Source organism: Dermacentor variabilis, chromosome 3, assembly GCF_050947875.1.
Source record: "Dermacentor variabilis isolate Ectoservices chromosome 3, ASM5094787v1, whole genome shotgun sequence".
NCBI classification, from domain to species: Eukaryota; Metazoa; Arthropoda; class Arachnida; order Ixodida; family Ixodidae; genus Dermacentor; species Dermacentor variabilis.
In genome coordinates this window covers 164,572,695-164,591,558 of record NC_134570.1, presented here as the reverse complement: position 1 = coordinate 164,591,558, position 18,864 = coordinate 164,572,695, and the positions used below count along the sequence as shown (strand labels likewise).

Here is an 18,864-nt window from a genome sequence, read left to right as displayed (position 1 = left end):
TCACGAGCGTCACTGTGAACACGGCACATGCAGAAGTGGCAGAGGAAGCGGCCATATATATAGCGCTGGCCCTCACACAAACCAAAGCTATATACGTGATCTGCGATTCGCAAACGGCAATTCGCAATTTTGCAAATGGGCGCATCTCGCAAGAGGCGTATCACATACTGCAGCGACATCCCATACACCAGGGAGAGGCCGACTTCGATAACCGAAGGCATTTTCTATAGATCCCGGCACACACTGGATTGAGCACCCCCAACGAAGCGGCTCACCGCGTTGCTCGAGGCCTCATTCACCAAGCATCATCGGTGGAAGAGCCCCCGCGGGGTACTGCAAACATCTGGGCGTGGAAGGATCGTATGACCAGGTTCCATGACATCACGACACACTACCAGTTACAAAGACACGTATACCCATTCCCTCACGCTAGGTTAGACAGGACGCAAGCAGTACACTTCAGACAATTACAAACAGATTCTTACAGAAACCCCAGACTCATGCACGCCATGTATCCAGACACTGCAAACAGATGCACATCGTGTGGCGAGGTTGCCACACTTAATCACATGTTATGGGAGTGTCAGTACTTAACAAACAAGTCTGGCAATGCCGACCCCTCCGTCTCTTCCACCGCCAGCCTCCGCTCGCGCTGGAAGACCGCACTGCTGAGCTCAAACCTGACAGCACAACTCTGGGCCGTCCAGAGAGTCAAGGAAGCCGCTTCGAGACAAGGTCTCGGAACCGCGTCCGCGGCGGGTGCCCAGACCCACTAAAAAGACGCCGCACTCGAATCTCATTGATTTGAAAATAAAGTTTACGCCCCTTACGTGCGAAAACCGCGATTCACTTATGAGGCACGCCGTAGTGCTGTACTCCGGGCTAATCTTGACCACCTGGGGTTCACTTATGAGGCACGCCGTAGTGCTGTACTCCGGGCTAATCTTGACCCCCTGGGGTTCACTTATGAGGCATGCCGTAGTGCTGTACTCCGGGATAATCTTGACCACCTGGGGTTCCTTAACGTGCACCCAATGCACGGTACACGTGCTTTCTTTTTTACATTTCGCCCTCACCGAAATGCGCCCGCCGCGGCCGGGATTCAATCCCGCATCCTCGGATTTAGCAGCAGCACAACGTCAAAGCCACGACGGCGGGTAGAACTATTCCTCAGACCCGCTGTCTCCCAATAGTGGTGCCGGACATATAATTAGCGAAGACAGCCAGAAAATGGCAAAAAAAAATGTCTTATGAACAAAAAAGTGTGCAGATACCACACGTTATGGGAATCGACGTTATGGGAAGCATTTCGTAGGAGGCTGGCTATGAAGCATTGTTTGCGGTTTCGCAAAGCGTTACCACGTTGGCCAATGTGTTCGTGTAAATACAGAATTTGTGCGTGAGCCACGAATGCAGCTAACTAGAATTAACGCGAGTGCGCGTGTCTGACGACAGCAGCAAGACGACGACGATAACTACGATTACGTTATTTTTACGAAGGACCAAATTGATGTCAACGAGCGACATGGAAGTGAGAGATGGGTGATAAACGCAGAAAACTAAATGCTCACTGACGGCAGCACGTGGTATCGCTTAAAGGACACGAACGGCTGACTTGGCGACGATACTGCGAACCAACCTTAACTCCATGTCCTTTTATAGCCACTTTTATGACTGATGAGCTGCAGCTGCTCCTCTTGGCAGAGCCGTGATGACGCTGCCATAGTGAAATTCGGTGCAGGGTTGGCGTACTCAGACAACTATGTTCAACAGGAAAGAGTTTGATGTTTGATTAAGCATTCGGCTAACGACAAGTAGGGTCGGGAAAGTCCGGTACGAGCTTCGGGAGGAACGAGGAGGAGGCGCGGCGCGTTCCTGTCCGGCACTTGTAAACCAACGCTCGTGAGAAACTTGCTTTTCAATCGCTGTTTGAACGGATTCAACCACCACCCGGTGGGCGAAATACCAAGATCTTCTTACGCGTGCCTCCTGGTCAGATGACCTGTGAGAATACGAGGCGACAGTCGCATTACGAAGCTGAAATTACGATGCAACAACTATCACGGCGTAACAAACACGAGCATGTGGCCATCGGACGAAGTTAGTAGACAACTTGGTTCGCTGGGTCGGTATCAGTTCTTGTCATGCTAATGTCCTGCTGTGCACGCATGCATGCACATCATTAATTTATCAAATTTTGGTCATGCACGCCATGACATGATTGATATTAATCTCAGTTCTATTGTAACAAGATATATATATATATATATATATATATATATATATATATATATATATATATATATATATATATATATATATATATATATATATATATATATCAGCATATTCATGGCATGAATGAATTTACATATTGATATGACAGGGTTGTCATGACTGAAATCAATGACAGGGAGGTGATGGCGTCGTGGCCATTTATTTTACTGGATATGTATAGCAATTGAATTGAATTATGGGGTTTAATGTGCCAAAACCACTTTCTCATTATGAGGCACGCCGTAGTGGAGGACTCCGGAAATTTCGACCACCTGGGGTTCTTTAACGTGCACCTAAATCTAAGTACACGGGTGTTCTCGCATTTCACCCCCCATCGAAATGCAGCCGCCGCGGCCGGGATTCAATCCCGCCATCTCATGCTCAGCAGCCCAACACCATAGCCACTAAGCAACCACGGCGGGTTATGTGTAGCAAGACATGCGTGCATAACTTGACAGGAATGACATAGCATAACGTGCTAATGTATGTCTCGTCATTGATGCCATGTCATGGGCCGGTATTTTGTAGCGATGCCTTTTCCGATTCTATGCTTTTTCAGGCTTTTCGCGCTTGGCCAGTGGTCAGAGCGACGGTCTGCCCACATTATCAACGGGATCAGGCGGCCGTATGTGGTGGATGATAAGAATAGCATAGAATAAGGCATAAGGCATCGCTACAAAATAGCGGCCATGTAATTCGCTGTATTTATTTCTTGCCACGTATATCATTCATGTGATGACATTTATGTCACGTCACTCATGTCATGACACGTCATTTATGGTACGTATGTATGCATGTCATACCGCACCATGCCTACTCTGATGTATCGATAGATAGATGGATAGATGGATGGATGGATAGATAGATAGATAGATAGATAGATAGATAGATAGATAGATAGATAGATAGATAGATAGATAGATAGATAGATAGATAGATAGATAGATAGATAGATAGATAGATAGATAGATAGATAGATAGATAGATAGATAGATAGATAGATAGATAGATAGATAGATAGATAGATAGATAGATAGATGCGGCCAGACATACTATATACACAGCTAAATAATACCCCGCTTAGGATCGCAAAACTCGTGGTGGAGACATGGCAATTGTTTACAAAAAGGATATTGAGCTCGTGATGTTACGCGAGTGACCCGATAATGAAAGTATTTGGTGTAGCTCACGGAGCAAGCATTATTGAGGTGGCGAAGCAGTGCTCTCTCGGACGTCCCGATAAAGTCACGGCGTCGGGCACGGCGCCGACCTACCCTCTGTCGTGAGTCGGCTGTGTGATACGATATCGTGATTTTTGTGCGTCATGTCCATAGAATAACGTGCAAACGCAGTTTTCGCCACAGCACGACAGATGATGCGTCGGGCGTGTTGCTATTATCTCCTCCTCGCCCAACCGTGATTTTATCGGGCCGCCCACGTACGCTGTTGCGGCCTAGCAGATTCCTCTCCCCAAATACTTATTTCTTTGTGGTGCAGGTCAATGCTGTGTATCTTTCCTTGCGTGATTTGTGCTCTTTACAGAACTCCTAATGCCCCTTTTGTCTTTCTAAAATCAATACTTCTTGAGTGACAATGCGTCCTAAAACACGCATCTAATTATTGCAGGTGATTTTAACGTGCCAAGTATTCGTTGGGATGTGCGACAGATTGGCTCATCAGACTTCAAAAAGTGTAATGTTTTATTTAAGATAGTATTTAGCAGAGATCTTACGCAGGTTGTTGATGAAGCAACCAGAAGTAGGCCAACTACTCAGTCAGTACTTGACCTCGTACTTATAGAGAGCAGGATTAACGATTATGTCGTTTCAGTTACTGACGGACATAAGAAGTTTTGCCAGCCAAGCTTAACAGAGAAACACTTCCCGTAAGAAGGTAAAACGGAAATTACACGTAGAAGAAAAGGAACAAAACGAAGGTAATAATGAGATTCGACATCATTTAAGGATTTTAAAGGAAGATTCATCTATTGCGAGAGAGCATTACTATTCCCACCCTTCATCACGGTTTGTGAAAGATTGGTCGCAGCGATTTTGGCGACACGTTGCTCCATGACATGAGGATGTGACGTATGTTGCCAGCAATGAATGCATATTTACAGACTCTGCGCAAATTGCTTGCAGATACAATGAACCGTTTCCACGCCGTTTTTGACGTTCCTCTACCACTGCCTGCAGAAATAAGACAGAAAATATCTAATGCATGTTCAGACATGCCAGACATTATCTTAACTGTACAAGGTATACTTTCACTTCTTTTAAACCTAAACACGAACAAGTCACCTGGCCGGATGGCATTCCTGATGAATTCTTGCGACGATATGCGGAATGGATCGCAAAGTATTTGCTAATAATTTTCCATGCGTCTCTTGAACGGCATAATTTGCCGCACGATTGGTAAATGGCGCAAATCGTGCCACTTCCTAAAACTGGCGACAAACACAGAGCGCAACATTCAATACCATATACTTGCTGTAGAATGTTCGAGCATATCCAATCAAAAAACTTGTTTAACTATCTCGAAAGGTCGAACATGTTTATTTCTAACCAGCATGCATTTAGGAGCCGATTGTCCACAATCACCCAACTTACGGAAACAGTGCACGATTCTGCTCTGACAATTGAAGAAACAGGTCAGATAGACGGAATTTGCCTACACTTATCAACAGCTTTCGGCCACGTTTCTGACTCGGACTTGATTAGTAAACTACTTGATCTTGGAGTTAGTTTAACTATAGTTAAGTGGATTCAATCACATCTTACTAACAGGACGCAAATATGTGGAAGTGAAGGGAAAGAAATCGAAAATTCTAAATATAATCAGGTGTACCTCGAGGGTCTGTTTGGGCGGTTCGTTTATTTGCAGGTGATTGCTTCACATGCTCTAAAATTTTATGTCATGACGACTGATTATAGTTAGGATCAGCCCTAGAAACAATTACCCATTTGTGCATGTGATGGAAAATGAACATAAATTACGAATAAACTGTCTTCGCGCGAATAACTAGAAAACCAATAAATGTGTTACTATTAAATTACAAGCTAGACAGTTATGCAATAAAACAAGTGAGTCACTTCAAGTACTTAGGCGTTACGATATCAGATGACTTACCTTGTAAAGGAAAACACCAACACATCCATAATTTATATAACACCGCAGATGTGAAACTTTGGTCACTAAGACGTAGACTTGCTTAACGAGATGTTAAACTTCTTGCATATGTGGCATGGGTACGTACTGCGTTGAAACGTGCTAGCATAATAGGGGATCCGTATGGGAAGAACGAAGTAAATAAAGATGAAAATATACAGAGGCGTGCAGCAAGGTCTATTGTGTCCAAATATAGATACACGGATTCAGTGACTGAAATCCGAATTCAACTAAGTTTCCCCGAGCATTAATTGCCCCGAAAAGGGGCTCGACTAATATTTATTGATTTAATGAAACATAATTGTGTCACTTTTAACACTCAAAGGTATATACAAAAAAAAATTCACTGATTTCACGATGCGTTAGATCTATAGCCACGAAGACCAATATATGCCCATACCTGCAAAGATTTACGCATTTAAGTACTCCCTCTTTCCAAAAACACTTGAAAATTGGAATGCGCTACCACGTAACATTACCAAAATTGAGTCTCGAAAACAGTTTGAAAAATCGGTACTGACGTATTATTCTTCTGTGTAGCCGTGCTCAACATTATTAGCTTCTTTCTGCAGTGATGTAGGCAGCAGATATAATATGACATCGTTCGAAATGGTTCTACGTGATGTTGAAGTTCCTGTGTATGATGTTTAATATTTGGTTTTGTATGTTACAGCTGTTGTTGCTTGTAGGGTTCGGAGTCTCTAGCGTAATGATCACTTAATGTATCAGCGGATATACTTGTGTAAAATTGGCATTACTTGAGCAGACGTGTTGCATTGTCCGATTTGGTTTGCGTAGCGCTCCTGTCTGTAGCGATCTTTGAAGCTTATTTTATGATTACTCCACCCTGTATCGTCCTTGAGGCTAACAGTATAAATAAATAAATAAATAAATAAATAAATAAATAAATAAATAAATAAATTCAAAACACCTGAAGTTCGGAAAGAACGCTTCGCATTAAACGCTTTGTGAATTCGGCCCCAGAATTATAGCTGAGACATGTGCACGTCTCTGTTGTGTTATCTCCAGAACGATCGCGTAAGGTGGCACATCCATTGTCCCTGCCCCCAAATAAGCACTCCAGATGTCGTGCAGAACGCTCAATGACTCCTGCGATAAGCCGTCGAAACGCCCCGCACGTGAGACACTGATCGCGACAACACGCGTGTCAGCTGAATTACAGATTCCGATAATGACAAGTGTCGTGGCGCCATCTTTCGTGCATGCGACGAACCACACGCACAGACGCTCCTGGTGAGCGCGCGGATTGAACGGTTGCCGCAATGCAACGCACTTGAGAGCGCCTGGAAAGGCAAAGACTGCACGAAGCGGAGGAATATGAGGCGCTATTCATGCTTGTACGCACAACGCTCTATTTTGAAGCGACGATGAGTGGGCTTGTTTACTAGAAGTAGCTTTCTGCGTTCATCGACTAAAAAGAAAATAGAAAAAGAAAACCGGGGGTTTCAAAGCGAGGCGCGTATTAATCTTGCCTCACTGAGTACTAAATATCCCGGCCTAACGAAAATGTAGCTTAATCTTGGTCTCATGGAGGCGCTACAATCGACGCTGATGGCAACATGGCGGCCAACGTGACGGAGGCGACTTCGACGCAGAATATCCGGCACTCCTTCCCCTGTCAAGCGCGCTTCTTCTATTGCTCCAAAGCGTGCAGCAAAGTCCCCTGTACGGTATGGACCAGTATCGCTTTTTTTTTTCTCAAGGACTGACAAAACCAAACGGTACTAGCTTCGGTAAAATGGCCAGAACTGATGCGCCAGGTCTGACATGACCAGTGGCCATCGGTGCTACTCTATCGCGTTTTTATTCAAGTAATTTAAAGAATATCCTTCTTTTTTAACTTACCGCCTAACTTGTTGCGGCTAAAAAAAATTTCAACTGCATCGCTGTTTTCCAGGTTTCTGAAAACTTTCACTCGTTGACGGGTAGCGAGAACACTTTGCATCTCCGTACAAGATCGCTTTTCCGATGGAGAGACACGTGGGGCAAGACTCGTTGCGTAAATTCGTGGGTCAACAAGTCTTGCAGAGAAACCCAACGTTTTATATTGAACACTGAGGAGGGGAAAATGCAGATCTTTAGCGATGTTCGAGCAGCGGCAATACAGCAGCGGTGAGTGCGAAATGTTATTTAAGAGCTATTAAAAAAAACACCGGTCAATCTACAATCACTGATTTCCCGCGCGCTTTAAGAGGAAGGTTTAGCTCCGGTGCTCTTATCTAAATACATGTAAAAGGAGAATTCGTTTTTATCGGCAACCACTGCACCAAATTTGACGGTATTTGTTGCATTTAAAAGGAAAACTTAAAATCTAGTGACTGTTGTTCTCGAATTTTCGATTTACGTCGTACATTTTTCATTAAAAACTGGCAAAAATCGCAAATGTTCAAAAAACGAAACTATCAAGTTTACAACTCTGTAACTCAACAATGAGGAATTATATCACAATTATTTTAATTGCATCTAATAGTGCATCTAAAGCGAACAAAATTGATATGTTACACATGAATCTTAAAGAATTTTGTAATATGGAAATACAACTTTTGCAAAACCCTTGTACGCAACGCAACGTAACAAACTCACGTAAGATGTAAATTGACGTATAGAATTTGTTCGCTTTGAATGATCTAATGGATGCCGTTTAAGGAACTACGATATCTGTTCTTGATGCAGAGCGATTAATTTGTAAGCTTAGTGCTTCCATTTCTTTCGAATTTCCACACTTTTGAGCATCTATTTCACAAAATTCAAGTCCTATATAGAAATTCCGCTTTTTCGAATTTCCACACTTTTGAGCATCTGTTTCCCAAAATTCAAGTCCTAAATAGAAATTGCGCTTTCAGCAGTCACTAGAATTTAGCTTTCTCTCTCAAATGCAACAAATTTCATCAAAATCGGTCCAGGGGTTATCTCAGAAAAACGTTTTTGCGTTTTACATGTATTTAAATAGGCCGCGTCGAAACTGTCCCCGAGCTAAAGCTTCCTCTTAAGAGACGCCGTAATGGAGAACTCTGGACTAACTTTGATTATTTGTGATTCTATATATGCACCGAATTGTCAGGGCACAATAATTCTTGCACTGATCCACATATTAGGACTGCGGGACGGCCTGCCACTTCTGGGAATCGAGCCCGCAGCCTCGTGGTCACCGGTAAAACTCCTCGTATTCGCTGCAGCTGTTGTTATCGCGACGTTTCGTGTCATTTAAAGAAAGCGCGTCCAACAGCAACTCCATAAACATTGATATTGACACACTTAAGCTAATAGACTCTTAATGACGTTGACGTTTAACGTGCGGTACTGATATTAGTAGATATGTTATCAGATACCGTCTAATATTTATTTTCGCCATTATTTAGTCATAGCAAAGATGATCTCAAGACTTCATTTTTCTTCGCCAAACACACGACATACGCTCTCAAATGCAGTTTGCTTACATGATCGTTTACAGTTAAAATAAATGCTGCACAAGTTAAGATGGTAAACAAGGTTCATTGTGGTGGTGTAAAGTCTAGTACTTCTTTTTTTCCCATGGTAGCAAGCACTGACATTCCGCCGTTTTTCGCTAAGGTCGCGCAGATCTCGTAAAATTATAGACATAAAAGTATTTCTTCGCGCAACAAATCGTTCCATTCACGTCGCCTTTAGATTTAATTTGTCCACGCGTGCCATGAAATACTCGAATGCCATAAAAGCGGTAGGTGACTGCAGAGTCTTTATGTTTGCCCTCTAAAACACCTTCCAGTCGTCCTCGTCAACAGTGTTATCTTCCTAGCAAAAGGTGGCAGGGCAACGAAACAGCATCCCAAATAGGTCAATGCAGTTCACTGAGAGACTATCTGTACTTAAAGCACCGCAGCATACAAGCACAATTGGAAAGCTAACAGCCCTGTTGCGTCACAGCTCAGAAAGAGTGTAGCTTATCAGGCCACTATGCTTCTTAGTTACGCGTTACGACACAATATTTTGCTTTGACAATTCGCAAGAAGGCGAACTCTGCATTTTTGGTGGAAGAACGTACTTAGGAAAACGCTACACCTTTGCTCATTTATTGAAAGTCATAAAGAGAACACTAACCAAATGCGTCCATGATTTTCCAGTGCACTCCCCCCCGCTCTCGAATTCGGGTAACTAAGATTAATTCGTATTCGTTGCACCTGTTCTGGCACGGATGCCGCTGCAGACGGGGGCCTTCACTGACCACTTGCGCCCTGAATAGCATCTCGGAAGAAGAAAGCGCGCACTACCGCGAGCCCCCCTGCACCTAACGACCGAAGGTAACAGACCAAGTGCCTCCGCTATCACAGTTTCCCGTTTCGACGTTATTTCTTGTCGCGCGGACGTGAACGTTCGTTCCGCCTAATTATTTCCTTCTAGCATATCTCACATCGCTTACAGCACATGGGCGGCTTGTGTGCTTTTTTGGAGGGGGTCCATTCCTGGACAACGAACTTTGTCCAGCACGCCGATATCCGTGCATCCCGAAAAAACCTCGAGCGAGTGTTCGCAATGGCTCGGCGCAGCGGTGATATTGCTCTTCATTCGGCGCTCCTCCTCGTCTGTCCGCGAACAACGCGGAGAGCCGCAGGATGCCATTTCACGAAGCTGTCCCCCCCCCCCCCCGTCCCACCCTCGCGTAGTCACATGATCTAGCGCTATAGCAGACGGCGTTGTCGCCAGCAGACGACGTACATACGGGCGCCGCGGTCCTGCGTGGATCCCGCCATCGATAGCGGCTAGTGGCCGCGACGGCGTGTCGTCTGCGAGCTTTTCAATTTGCCCGCCAAATGACGCTTGAAATGAAGACGCCCACAAGCCGCCGTTCTACTAAACCACCCGCCACAACCGAGCGTCCGTAGCGCTCGGCAGGCAGAGAGGAAGCATAAGAGCCCCTCCCTCAGTCTGCAACCACCCGCTTTCCGTGCCGCTAAAAGTCGGTGACAAATCGCACGGCGTAAATATAGCCAAGACGAGCCATGAGCAGATTGTCCCCGGAGGAAGGAAGGAAAGGGGGTGGATGAGGTGGGAGGGAGGTTTGGAGTGTGCCGCTGCTCCGCGACGTCATCTGTGCAGGCGAGGGATAAAGCGTTCTCGTGGTCGTAGCTCACGCGTATATTTTCTTTATTTTTTTTCCGCGGAGCGACGGCCAATCGGGCTCGCTATATCGCTGCCTAATTGACGCGGAAGAGCGAAGAGGAGAGAGTTGAGCGTCGCGTATTTGCATCCTGTGAACGTTTGGCTAAATTCGTCTCTCTTCGTCAGTGTAGCTAACTTAGCGGGAATGTCGCTAAATCTAGCATCTTTTAGTCACCCTAATGACAACTGACCCTTTCTTTCTTTTTTTTAGTGCTAAGAACGTTTACAGCGATTGTTTGCTGGCCTCCAGCAGCACTGTTAGAGCGACTGTTCATCAACTGCATGCATTCACAGCTAAATTACGAATTTTCGGCCAGTGCACATTGCGCTGGCATGGAGGCGGCCATCTTAATATTGGAATTTTCCGATAAAATTATTTCCTGTGTATCGCTTCTTGTGGTAATGTACGACTTAAATAGACAACAAGTTGGCCTTGGTGAAATTCCTCGGAGTTCTATGCCTCCCCTCCGTATTACCCCAAGGGGGATATGCGCCTTCATCTGCCGCTATTTATTAAGGCATAAGGAAGAGCTTAGTAGTAGGGGTGTGCGAATATCCGAAATTACGAATACGAATCGAATAATCTTTGCTATTGAATTTGTGTTCGATTCCAGAATTAGCTATTTGAGATTGTCGAATATTTATTCCTGATTGAATATATGAAATAAGAGTGCTTAATTTGAAGCTTGAGCGAGAACGAACGCAAGTGAGGAGTGCTCTGAATAACTTCTGCTCGATAATCTCCCGTCAGTCAAGAAGCATGTCCGTCTTTTGGGTTTCCTGCGAGTCATGTCGATTTAGGCAAATCAACTTTATTATCTGGGCACTGTCACCATAGAGCCATTGCATTAAAACAATGTGCGGTACCGTGGTGTCGCACTTAATTACCCCCTTCTATGAACACGGCACTCCAACGTGCGTCTGGGAACATGCTGTCTACATGTTTCGTTACTATCTTTGTCGTAGTACATAAGTTGCAGCGTAACTGAAGGCTGTAGTTTATAATTTACAAAATCGTCAGTTGACTAGGCGTCTAGTTGTATTCGGCTTTATATGCCTGAATAAAATAATGTTAATAAGCTTTCTTTTTTTTCAACCATGGGCGCATACCATCTGTTTCGAGTGCGCATCGAATACAAATATTAAGCATCGGATATAGACTCGAATATCCAATAGCAAAGCACAGCTGCCTATATTAACAGCAGGACCATTTATTTCGATGTATTTTGGTACCGTACCTGCACTGACTATGTAGTGTGAAATAGACAGCGGAGTATCAAGGCAACAAAAAAAAAAGATCAACTTTAAATACAAGGTCCCTCATTATCGGCTTAAAAATGCACGAAAAGCCTCTCAACAATTTTACGGCCTGGTTGCAAAGAAGCTTTCCAAGAAAGAATAGCTGCTGTATGAACAACTTTCCAACAAGGCTAAATAAATGGTTCCTGAAATAAGGTACAAAAAATTCAGTGCCATTCCACTCTGTGAAGGTGGATCGCGATGACCAGCGAAGCTGTGTATGAGGGCCCCTTAATGGCGAACTGTCCATTGTCGTGCGTCAAACGCCGTATGCACATGAATGGAGGCGATACGCTTATAGTCGTTCCTCCACGGTGTTGAGCCTCAGGCGACGATGAGGCACCGCGGGGTATACATACCCATGTATTGTTGCGTTGCAAAAGGCGGCAGGACACCTTTTACTACGAATCCCGGCACGTAGAAGAGACACACACTTCACCGCACTCCGAGGGCACACACTGCTTCACCGTAGCCAAGGCGATCGTGCATTGGTCGACATCCCGCACTGGAGTAATGGTTGTGAGGTCACTCGAAAACCACAAGCGGTCGCACACAACACAGGTCACACAAAATTGGTTCCCCGCAAACTGCCTCTGAAACCTGGCCGTTGCTCCGGTGAAACGTTCCAAATTTGAGGGATCGGGGCCACATGGACGGTTCGTATTTCTTTCCGCATCGCGGTCCAGACGGGCAGCACGCTTACGGAACCGTTCGCCACCGCGGGAGAGCGGAATGAGATGCGCAAGCGCTTGGAACGCCCACAAAGAGAGGACGGTGCGAACGTGTACACATGGCCGACGCGGGTCAAAGTGTAGTGTCTGTTTTTATCACCCTAATACCTTTTACGAGTTGTATTTGGACCTAAGCTATTGAGCTTATTTTTGCAAGTTGGCGGAGTGCTTCAAGCCTGCTTCAGCCCCGCCGCAGGTCGGCCCGGTATTTCACTATCTCCGGGATCGGCGCACATATTCCTGTCGCCTATACGGACGTAAGCCGGCCGGGCTACCTACCCTGGGAACGCATGCTCGATATTGCACTGCCCCCGGGATCGGCGCAAACATTCCTGGCGCCTATAAAGCGTCGTGGGCGCTATAGCACCCATATGCTGGTGCGTCACCCGCGTTCACGAAGTGAAACGTCATTGAAAATCTTTTTTCAGCGATAACGGCAAGGCGTGTCAAATGCGCTGCTTGTCAAATGAGCGTCGACCTATTTCGGTCATGTAGGTTTTCGCAAAGCGGACAAGGAGGAAACAAGAAGGCAGAAGAGACGACAGACAGCTTCTGGCGATGTTACTGAAGCACACGACAAGTACCTGTTCTGGGTGACAACCAAGGAGGTTATATAAAACTGCTTGGTGACAACCTGAGAATTCAGTACACGCTCCACCTACAAAGCCGCAATACGCCTACCCTTGGTGACTCCACTCTGGAGCATTGTGCCCGCGAAGGGTGAAGTCAGTTCGCCCCGATTCGACCTCTGAAAGACAGCCACGCCAGTTGCCTACTCCGCTCTCCGCTTAAGTGTCATTTCTGTAATGTGAACGCTATGCTAAATAGAAAATGAAAGCTCGTTATTCCTATAGCTAAATGGTTATCTTTGGCTAAGCACTGATGCCACGATCTTCCATAAAAGTTGCCAGGACGTTCAGCATACGCCCTGAAATAGTGACACAAAGATCGATCTAGCTGTTGTGTTAGGTCGGCAAAACTGGCCGTCCTGACACGCCGAAATACAGTAAGCACTTAACGAAACGCGAATCAGCGAACGTAATTGGCTGGCGTATTTATACTCGTATATATATACTTGAATTGGACAGCAGTACATATGCCACTGTAGTTGTCACCGACTGCTCTTAAAAAGAAAGATAGAGAGAGAAATATGACTATACCCAAAATATGGGTCATCCCTTGTATATTGGAGGCTGCATTATGTCCTTTTCTTTCGAAAGAGTCAGCTGGTGGGCCCTGAAAGTGGCAACCGTGGGCCACGAGGAGGGATACCGAAGAGTGGTCTAACTCTCCTACGCGTAGGGGAAGGAACGGGGAAGGTGGTGCCGGGTGAGCACATAGAGGAATAAAATGGCCTGTGGATGGTGCGCGTTAGTGTTGAGGGCCGGATATTTGCTAGGGATCTAAAGGAAGCTAAGGGGAGCATGGTGGCGGGTGATCATTTAGGGAGAAGAAAGGCATCCGTTTACCTTGTTGGGCGCACTTTGAAACACGCGCTGCAAAACGCTCAGGAGTTCCGGTGCGCTCAGCTTTGGTTCAACGGCCAACTTTGTACGAAGCCCAAAGACACGTCCGACGTCGTCCGGAAGGTGTACTCAACGGTCTTGACACCTCGGAATTTTGATCATTCTTTTTAGGGAACGCTGGCGCGTAGACGGGGCAGTTTGCTCCCACAAGAACTTTACCGCGGTCGCCGATAGCAAGGAAGTCTCGAAGCGTGTTTTAATGTGCACCCAGGAAGATGAAATGAAACGCCGCATTTCTGAGGGAGTCGACGTAGTTACGCGGAACGGGCCTGCATGCAGCACCGCAAGTACCGGTTAGACGTCTAACATCGCTTTTGAAAGAGCACCGGATGTCTGTTCTTCGCGCAGATAAGGAAAGAGGCTTTGTTATTCTGAAAGAGGACGAAATTGATAATAAGGCCTTCAGTTCTGTTGCTCCTGCGTTTATTCAGAGTCATTACGTGTCCCTGAAAAGTCTTAAGATAGAAGTCAAAATCCTGTGCAAGAGATCAAAGCTGAGTCGTCTTGTAGGTTAAATCGACAATGGCAAAGGCTGGTTCAAATTATGTTTATTGCCAAGACACATAAACCGGAATTCCGTGTGAGGGTAATCACTTCGTAAAACGACACCTGGCAAAAAACGATTGTACTCTTTCTGAACAGAAAAAAAAAAACGACACTCGGAACTTCAATCGTTGACGACTCATTTTTGGTGAAAAGCTAAAAGGGAGTCTTGGATTTTCCGAAAGAGAAATCTGACATCACATTTTCTGCACGTTCTCCAAGCATAATGGACTTGTATTATTCCTTCCTGCATAATAAACTATTAACTCAAGAGTGTATTGTCGATTTCAGCGCAGTTGGGTCCAACCAGGGTCTTTTAGATTTGATCTGCTTTTGTCTTAATTCTACATACGCGGAATATAAAGATGGGATGAAAGGGCCCGTTGATAGTCCCAGTACGTGTAGAGGGCCGGTTCCTGCCCAGGAACCAGACATGTGGGACTACCTGATCAGCGTTAGGTATATGGCAGAGAACGGTTTTGTTCGAGGCAAACTCCAATTTCCTCAAACACGTGTGAAATGCAGATATGTTATTGGGCAACGGCTCAGCTGTATTGAATGAAAATGTTTGAGCTTCTGTTGACTGTAGGAATGAAAATGTTGATTTAGGGCTTCGTAGTTTTAGAAAAAGTACCACAAATAGGTAAGTCACTAAACATCTGAATAACGGAACTTAAAGATCCATACATATGTACCAAAAACAGATATCGCAGTTCAGTACACTGTCTCTGTCGGAGCATGTGAAGCGGACAAATAGGCAATACATCAGTGTACAGCCTACGTGAAGTTGTTACAATGCTCATGAAGGCTTTGCGAGGGTCGTATTTGCAAGTATAGTGACATATCTAAAAAAAGGTGTAAAAGGTATCATTTCTGTCCACTTTTAATGTCTCAACAGGTGCTTTCATAATGAACCAACTAGCCTATGCGAACATTGTTTTGCAGTTAAACATATATAGAAGCCCACTCCATGTGGGATCTCTCTAAATGTTTGAGGTCACTGCATGTCTGAGCACACATCGGGACACGTCAGGACACACCTCACTGCACCAAAGGTGCCCGCTTTTAAAACAGTCGTCTTCCCTGTGTGACTAGACGAGGGTATCTGGTGGCCGTGTCTCGGCCAATCAAAATCGTCGAACCGTTCGAAAAATCCCACCCATGACGTTGCACCGTCCCGCCGGACTCCGCCTCCAATGTTGTGCAATCGCCCCAGCATACGAGGCAACCATGTGGCAATTTGGGAACCTGAAGTCGACGCAGTTCCCACGGAAGTCCTCGACATCGGCTCCTTGCATCGATTAGTGGGCACTCCGTGAAGGTCAAGTTATCAGGATCAGGAGACTGGCTTTTGGGGTCGTTACCGCTTTCACGGAGGGCGGCGGTTGTCGCAGCATCGAAATGAGCTCCCTTGTTTGCGCGTCACAGACTATGTCGGGCCCCGTCGCCATCTCGGCGTGTGCTGATGAAGGGGCTGCCTTGTGAGATGCACCTAAGGAACGCCCGTTGCCGTTTTGTCGCTCTTCAGTAAGCACCTTTCATGCCAACTTGGGTCCCTCGGTAGGTTTCACTCGATATGTGTACGAACAATATGTCAAACATGCAATCAACAATTACGCAGTAATCATAAAGTCAATCGCTAATAGCTTTAAAGTCGCCACTCACCTTTAAAGGATGGACAAACGACCAACTTTCTTGCTACTTAATTCCTCCGAACTCGGTCTCCCGAAATCAGTCTCCAGCAATCACTCTCGCATCAGGCCGTCCGCTTTGCATGCATGTAAATTTCAAATACCGAGTTTCCGGTGTACGGCAACAAAAGATCAAAATAGTTGGAATCTATATTCAGCGACGCTTCTTGTAAGTGCATCGAGCGTCGAAACACAATCACACACGCACACGCACAGACACACACACGCACGCACACACGCACACACGCACACACGCACACACACACACACACGTTATACAACCGAACCTTTTGGTAAGGGGAGTTGTCTTCTAGCGAGTACGACGGACGCCTTGAGCACACGATGGTTTCAGAGGCAGCATGTACATACGTACGTAGCGCAATTCGAATCCATTATGTCAGCAAGAAGCCTTTACTTCATCAATACTGTGCAGCCGCGGATGCCCGAAGGCGATCTTTCTGGTACTTTCTTTTACAGCGAAGCTGTTTACCTCTCTACCAACCGGCAATTCTTTCGTGGCGGTCCACAGAAAACTCGTCTTTCTATAAATCGACGATTTAGCGTAAAAAACAGATGTAGCGCACGCGCGCACGGGCGGCATGATTTTATGCCAATGTGTACACTCTGCGTGTTGACAATTGTAGTCATTGCTCCGAAGTATCTTCGTTTACCTCAACCGACCGGCGATTCTTTCGTGGCGGTTCAGAAAATTCGGCTTTCTAAAAATCGACGATTTGGAGCAAAAAACAAATGCAGCACATTTCAAAACATGTAAACAAGTGGTTCGTAGACTTTGTCTTCGAAGAGTTTGTACTAAAGTGTTACAAAGAAAAGAAAGTACCAACCACCATCCGTGACTCGTTCGTCAATCTAACGTTGGCGAAGAACGTGGCAACTGCCAAAACCGAAAGCCTCAGCGTATACCACAGCGATCATAAAGCCGTCGTGAATGTCTTTGTGCAATAAATGGTTATAGACTGCATTTTGCGACGTACTCATTTCATTCGTTAGACTGGAATAGGTTAAGTGGATGGTGACAGCTTCGCTGGCAATCCACCTTCACAGAGTGGATTGGGCCTTCAATTTTTTTCCCTTCCCCCGCACGGCCGCCGCCGCCATTGCCACGGTTGCGAGCACCACTGGTGGTGCTGCAGGAACACAGCGGCGCGCGTGCTTCGTGTGACTGGTTGGCCTACTCGGCAAGGTCACGGCTGAGGAAATGTTTTCTTGCTTGGAAGTAAGGTATTAAATCAAAGTTTCATTCATGTCCGAACTTCGTTACAAAATGGGACCTTTCCGTGCTCGCACAGGGATGGACCTTATCGGAAGCAATGATTTCCTGCTTGGAAGCACTCTTTAAATGTACGTACGAGCTTTACTTAAAGGAGCTTGCGCACATCACTTGAAACCTGCCGTACGCAATGGCCTAAGTACCGATGAAATTTACAACGCATTATACTAACAAAAGACTCAGAAATGCACAATAACTGATAATTGTGCAACCATACTCGTATAAAAGAAGTTATACGAGGAACTCGTTCAGTCATTAGAGGGAAAATAAAAGTCCTCACTTAATTATTTAAACAAAAGCTTGAGTAAAAACCTGCGGTGCTACTTGTTCCATCAGTAGGGTGAGCAACGATGACCTAAATCTAGCAGTGCTTGATTTACCTCATTGCTCAAGTCCCTCCTCAATTATTCCGTGTTAACCTTTCGCCTTTTACTAAAGGTTACCGTGGGGAGGGGCACTAATGAGCCTTCAGGCCAATTTTTGGGAGGCCTTGCCCGTTTGGGTGGGGCCTAAAACTATAATTCAAAGAAAGAAATAACTGCAAGCAGCGTTGGCAATGGCCTTTGAGCTCTTGGGGCCTGCCGACGACTTTCCTCAGTGCAAAGGACGTACGAGTAGCAGTGGCGTCGTGAACTGAAGCATGCTACTACGAAATTGAGCTGTCAAAACATAATCGTCATTACGCAGTGAGCAATTATCCGCTGGGGTAGCGGCTGCTCGCTTGCTGGTATTGGGCGTTTTGTTACCGCTGTCGGTGTAGGGGCACTCACGTGTGTTGTACACTAACATGACTATAGGCATTTTTATTATGTCGCCAGGCGACCGAGAGGCTTTACCTGCTAAAAAACTCTTGATACAAGGAAGCTTGCGTTGATTAAAATTGTCAATGGTGAATGAAGCAGTACATGCTCATAATATTCGTACAAGTCAGGTGTACTTAATGCTGTCGGTCACCGAGTTTGCAGCATATATAAACACAAGCAGCCGTCTATTTAATGGTATTAAAAGCTAAAATCAAGCGAAATTTCCTCATCGTCTTTTCCCATACCGATACTTTTCCGACGGTGCTTTTCCCATACGGCAAGGGTATGGGAAAAGTATTGTCGGGTGAGACAAGGCCATCCATACCTTACCGGCAGAGCCGCAGCTCCGAAGGATATGGACTCACGCTGTGTGGTCAT

The 18,864-nt window shown here is 45.6% G+C and overlaps 2 non-coding genes across 2 annotated transcripts; both read left to right on the top strand.

Annotated features, from left to right (window-relative positions):
• Window positions 1-12,687: 12,687 nt before the first annotated feature.
• LOC142576795 (U2 spliceosomal RNA) lies at window positions 12,688-12,871 on the top strand. Its single transcript, XR_012826970.1, has one exon. It is a non-coding gene; the product is annotated as a U2 spliceosomal RNA (small nuclear RNA).
• A 5,196-nt stretch (window positions 12,872-18,067) lies between these two features.
• Window positions 18,068-18,192, top strand: LOC142576906 (U5 spliceosomal RNA). The gene has a single exon (XR_012827022.1). It is a non-coding gene; the product is annotated as a U5 spliceosomal RNA (small nuclear RNA).
• The last annotated feature ends 672 nt before the right edge of the window (window positions 18,193-18,864 follow it).